The 6,225-nt window shown below is 38.7% G+C and overlaps 2 non-coding genes across 2 annotated transcripts; both read left to right on the top strand.

Moving 5' to 3' along the window:
• Positions 1–4,382: 4,382 nt before the first annotated feature.
• trnai-aau (transfer RNA isoleucine (anticodon AAU)) lies at positions 4,383–4,456 on the top strand. The gene has a single exon. It is a non-coding gene; the product is annotated as a tRNA-Ile (tRNA).
• Positions 4,457–5,953: 1,497 nt separating this feature from the next.
• Positions 5,954–6,027, top strand: trnai-aau (transfer RNA isoleucine (anticodon AAU)). The gene has a single exon. It is a non-coding gene; the product is annotated as a tRNA-Ile (tRNA).
• Positions 6,028–6,225: the final 198 nt, after the last annotated feature.

Here is a 6,225-nt window from a genome sequence, read left to right as displayed (position 1 = left end):
TTCGACCTGATGATGTCATGAAGTAGTAATTTTCAAGTTAACAGCTGCCTTTTACCTATCCAATGATTCTAGTGAAGGTGTATGGAGTTTTAAAACACAGTGGAGCACTTCCTGTATTGTCACATGACCTCACAAGATGGAAAAGAGTGATTTCCATTTGAGAGAAGTATGGAGAGTTTCTGTGAAATGTGTGAATGAAACAAAACACAACTACGGGGATTTTTATAGTGAGGAAACAATTATAACATAGATAAGAAAATAGTGTACTATGGGCTCTTTAAAATAAGTGCATCTTTACTGTGAGAGGGGTCACCTTTGCGCGGATCTGACCAGTAACTTATGGTCTTGTGGCCTGGTGATGCCATCTGCTTGTCTTCATGGAGATAGTTTAATATTGTGGAACATAACATGCAAATCAGTACCACATCTCCAGCCAGCCTACAGAAAAAGTGACATAGTGCATCTCCAGAGTTTAAAAGGCCATTACAACACATAAACATTCAGCATTTAATCATGTTGCCTCTAAACTGTGCATAAACTAAAGCAGCCTTCCTCGCTCGTGTGATTCACATGTAACTGTGGTTCGCCTGCCCAATGTAAACTGTGTACATGTAACAGTGCAGTGGGCTGTAGCGTGACTTCAGCGCTGACCATCCATTATGACTGTGGTGGTCTGTAGTGGAAACAGTGAGCTCATGTGCTGCGGGCTGTTTACACATCTGTGCACATGGATACTAACATGTACAGGACACATACATGTACTGTGACACGCTAAAGTGGCTGTGTATGCATGCCATGGCAAGTATGAATAAACAAGGAGAGTAAGTGATGTTTTTAAAGAGAAGGCTCGTTTGGTTGTTGGTTACACAATGAAATTATGCTGTGTATCAAGACAGGTTTTGTTTTGATATTGTCCCACAAAATGACATATATGGGAAAAAGTCCTATATTAGACAAACTATCCAAATGAGTCTAGTGTAGTTGTATGGAGTTTAAAAACACAGTGGAGCACTGCCTGCATTACCACATGGGATCACAAGGTGGAAAAATGTGTTTATGAGACAAACAACATTATAACAGATCAGAAAATAGCATTCTATTAGGTACACTTTCACATGACAAGTAAACCATGTGTTTGTCTCCATGAAGATGTTTCTACTATGTCAGGAATGTTCCATGATATGGCATTCACCCATATTCCAATCAGTTGCCACAAGTTACTGATCACATCTGTGGAGAGGTGACACTGCTCATAGTACAAAAGCATGATTTTAAGATTTTTTGAAAACACCTGTAATTTTAAAAGGAGGAGATGTAGAATTTAAAAATAATATAATATAATATAATTTTAAATATAGATATAAAATGTCATGAACATCTGTGTTCCCATGATATGAGACAAACATGTTCAAACCAAAGACTGCTGTTACTAATAAGAAATGTCACTTTGATTTATTTGTAATTACAAAAACATGTTTGCCTGAGTGGAACATTACATGCAAAGGAATCACACAATTCTGTTATTTTTGTTAGTGTTACATTCGTGATTATTTGGTGATGGAGAGAGCTGGCAGAGAGCTGGCAGAGAGCTGGCACAGAGTGGCAGCCATTTTGGCCCCAGGGCAGCTCTGGCTGTACCCTCTAACAATTCTATTGGATGACAGGAAAGTGAGTGAAGTCAGATGAGGTCAGAGAATAAGGCAGATCACTGAAATAGTTTTGACGCCAAGGCTTGCTGTGCAGACAGCCAATATGGTCTTCATTTAGAGAGTCTGGGAGCTATGGTGATATCTTTAGAGATTTAGAGAGTCTGAGAGCTTTGCTGATATCTCACCTGATATAAGCCGGTATTAGTACTATGTTTGCGCTTACATAACTCTGATGCTCTCGTCTTGGCAGGTTGTTTTTGTGTATTCTAATTAGTGCTGTCATGCGATTAAAAAAATTGAGAGATTAATTAATTATGATCTGTAATTAATTAATCTAATTAATCTCATTTTAATCTCACCTAAAAATTGCTGAGAAAAGCCTTCAATTTGAGGTATTTTCATTTAAATTCATTATTACATTATTGTGGCAGATCAAAAGACTGATATAGAACAAAAAAAGTGACTTTATAAAGTCATTTATTGTTTAACAAATCTCTCCAAATTGGCTGTTGAGCCCAAGTCTCCATGAATAAGAAACTGTTTGTTGTAAAGTAGCAAAGACGAGGAAATCTGAACATAATAACTTTTGTCTACTTAAAGACAATAAAACGTCCAGTCTTTCCTTAACCATATTAAAAATATTATTGATAGAGAAATGCTTTATATATGACATCACTGGTTTTAGTCCTTGTTTTAGTCCTGGTTTAGACCTGCTTTAGTCCTACTTTAGTCCTGGAATGGATTAATCCTGGTTTTAGTCCTGGTGTTAGTTCTGGTTTAGTCCTGGTTTTAGTTCTGGTTTTAGTTCTGGTTTAGTCCTGGTTTAGTCCTGGTTTAGACCTGGTTTAGTCCTGGATTAGTCCTGGACTGAATTAGTCCTGGTTTTAGTCTTGGTGTTAGATCTGGTTTAGAGGCGCACAGGAGGAAGCGCGGTTTACGCAGCGTACGCGAGAAAACACGATCCACACGCGGCGCACGGGAGCACGTCGGTGTCCACGCAGTGTCTACGGAAGGAAACGTGGTCCGCGCGTTCTCAGGTTAATGACGATGATGTGTGTTTGTGTTTGTGTGTGTGTGTTTGTGTGCGTGTCCCCTCATGTGGCAGGTCACTATAGGACAGTAGTGCAGACATCATGAGCCTATGCAGGTTGTTTTCACCAGTGACATTTAAGTTGTAGGCGATATTATATTTGTTATTTTCTTTTATATTTCACGTCGGGAGAATAATTTCCAAGACACAAATGTGTTTTTACCTGTGCACTGCTGACTCTGTTCTACTGGCTCTTCGACCTCGTCCATTGTGCGACTGACGCCGTAAACGTCGCTCTTACTGCGCGTGTTTTGTGTGGGTTTCCGACAATGAGTGGAATTGCCGAAATAAAAAAATGTATAAATGTGTTTTTTGTTTGTGCGTGTGTGTGTGTTGTTGTCCCAACAACACATAAAAACAGGTTTTATAATAAAGCAACTCACATACAGAAACACTAAAGTTAGAGATTAAAAATGAGATTAACGCGATTAAAAAACATAACGCGCTAAATATGACTGTAATTAATTAATCGCAATTAACGCGATAATTTAACACCCCTAATTCTAATACCATGCCATATTATACTAATGACATTTTTGTCAATTAGATAAACCAAATAACCACATAAACTGGTAAAACATGTCATGCGTTTTGACATAGCAATTCGGGTAGTAGTAGTAGTAGTAGTAGTAGTGGTAGCCTAGTAGTAGTAGTAGTAGTAGTTGTAGGAGTAGTAGTAGTTTTGGCAGTAGGCCTAGTGTAATAAAAATGTATAGATTTATGGCTGTGACTGTGGGTGGAAGGAGACACTTTCTGACAGTAGTAGTACTACAAGAAGCAGTATTATTAGTAGTAGTAGGAGAAGCAGTAGTGGTAGTAGCAGCACCAGTAGTGGCAGAAGTAGGAGTAGTATTAGTAGTGTTACTTCATGTTACAGCAGCATGAGTAGAAGGAGTAGAAGTATTGGTACTAATGATGCAATAATAACTGCACTGTAAGTAAGTTATGAAATTCAATATTGCAAACATCAGACAAAAACTCTAAACACTCAAGCGTCAAAGGAAAAGGAAAAGGAAGCTCTTGGGACTTTTTGTGTGTGAACCCTTATTTAGTTTATTCCCAGTAGTGTGTGGTGACTTGGGGCGGACATCACAATTTAGGAACAGGAATTTATTTATGTACAAAGTCGCAAAAATAAGAAACATCAGGATCATGTAGAGTGGGTTAATATTAAACATTTAAGAGCAAAATTATGAGACTCACTGCAGCAGTTACAGAGAGGGGGGACAATAAATTCATCTTTGTTTTGTCAGAAAGTCAGTTATTTTAGACTTTGCAGTAGAGGTGAGTAGACAAACCAAGACAGGGAACAATTGGCTGACAGCTAGATTTAAGTATTTTGAATCTTCTGTATTCTTTAAACTGGCACTTGTTCAGAAGATTAAATTAGGCTATTTTGTGTTCTTTTTGCAATAGCTAAGAGATGAAGCATCTATCAAATCAAACAAAACGTGCAATAAAACTAGCTCACAATCCGGAAATTAGTCCCATGGGTGGTGCACTGTTGCGCCTACTGCTCGGACATGGGTCAAATGCAAAGAACATTTTTCCATTCAGGAACAATTACATGTGCCTGTAATACAATGTACCCATACCTTTTCTCAGCCTGCTCCGTTTCATGTGGTTAACAAATGTTTAACTGTGGCCGGTTAGCTCAGTTGGTTAGAGCGTGGTGCTAATAACGCCAAGGTCGCGGGTTCGATCCCCGTACGGGCCACTGCCTTTATGCGGGTTCAGTTCTTGTCTATCCCCTGTATTCAGATCCTCTCCCTGTACTGGCTCGTATCAAAATGAAGAGGAACTAGTGATACAGTGCAAGGAAGTACAGAAACATGCTGCGCCTCATGTGTGTGTTGTTCTCCTCCTGCACCCAAGACTGGAACGTGCTACAGAAACACAGACAGGCCCATCTATCTTGTTAGAAATGTTGAAATGATAAAGACATGTTCTGCATAATTTCTAATCTTTTTGTAATTATTTTATTGACTATTTTGTTCCAATATTGCTGATTCAACTGAAAAGGAAATGAAATGGGCTACGTTTAATGTCCAAATAGGCGACAAATGGCATTAGGCCTATGAAAATAGTGTGATTTTAATTGTGTCTGGTTCGGACACAAATATCTGAATGCCTATCAGGCTCAGGTCGAATTCGATCACTGCTCTGTTGGATGCGGGAAGGGCTCGGACAGAAAAACTCTGGGCTGAGTTATTGTGAATGAGTTAAATAAAGTTTACTTATCTGACTGTTTTCTTTTCACTTAATGCGCCTTATAATCTGGTGTGCCTTATGCATGAAAATAGACAAGAGAATTCAACATTACTAATATTGTGCCTTATAAACTGGTGTGGTTTATAGTCTGAAAACTAGGTAGATCTGCAACAAACAGTTCTGACACATGCTGAAATGTTAAGACATGTTCTGTATAATTTCTACCTTTTTTGTAATTATTTTATTGACTATTTTGTTCCAATATTGTTGCTTCAATTGAATGCAGAAATGGGCTACATTTAATGTCCAAATAGGCGACTTATGGATCCTTTTATTGCTGGTTCAATGATTGTTTTTCATTTTTTAAGACTTGAGTAATACTAATGATTCAGAGAGATATGATCAATCAGTCAACAATAAAATATCTTCATTAATGTTCAATAATGGTCAAATCCACTTTTATTTTGTGATTTAAGAATAATGTCTATTGACTTGGGTCACGAAGGTTTGTAACTTTAAAAATATGGGTCCCCAGAAAAAAAGAAAAAAAAAGTTTGGGAAACACAGTTCTAGACTATAGACAGGCACCACATGCTGAAGCAGTTGTACTGGTTTGAATTCCCCTGGGTGTCCTTGTAGCCTTTTGTATGTTCACCTTTGCTCCGAGCTGCTTTGAAAGAAGATTTTTCTGCTAACACTGTGCGCCCTCCTGCCCCCTGCTCAGTCTCTGCTCATTCAATACCTCACGATGACATGTTTTATGTTTAGAACTTGTACAAGTCTGTGCTCTCACCTCCTGGATTCAGTTACTACACCAGCACCCTGCGGGGTTAGGGGCACTGGGCATGAAACAGTGATTTAGTGTTTAATCAGAAGGAGGTCTACACCCTGCAGGTGTCATTTATTGACAGGGTCCAGAGGAATTTAAGTGTAAATGTTTGTAATGCATGGTTCACAGCGCCACCTGCTGGTAATCGGAAAGACAGCAGAAACAGCATGTCAGGGCCGGTTAGCTCAGTTGGTTAGAGCGTGGTGCTAATAACGCCAAGGTCGCGGGTTCGATCCCCGTACGGGCCACACTTATGCCCTCCACAACACAGGACAAAAGACATTGTTTCTATAAAATCATGACAAATCTCAGTCTTAAATTAAAGCAACACATTTAACATAAGGGTAATTTAACTTTCCAAATCTGGGGGTGAAAGGTTGGCATTCTGAAGACTGTGTCTGTTTTTGCTTAGCTTATTAATCGTGGGCATTAAAAAGACATATTTA

The sequence above is a fragment of the Boleophthalmus pectinirostris genome, unplaced genomic scaffold, assembly GCF_026225935.1.
Source record: "Boleophthalmus pectinirostris isolate CB_2022bp ecotype Guang Dong unplaced genomic scaffold, ASM2622593v1 HiC_scaffold_1, whole genome shotgun sequence".
NCBI lineage: Eukaryota > Metazoa > Chordata > Actinopteri > Gobiiformes > Gobiidae > Boleophthalmus > Boleophthalmus pectinirostris.
Note: the sequence above shows the minus strand (reverse complement) of the source record. Positions and strands in the feature narration are given on the sequence as shown.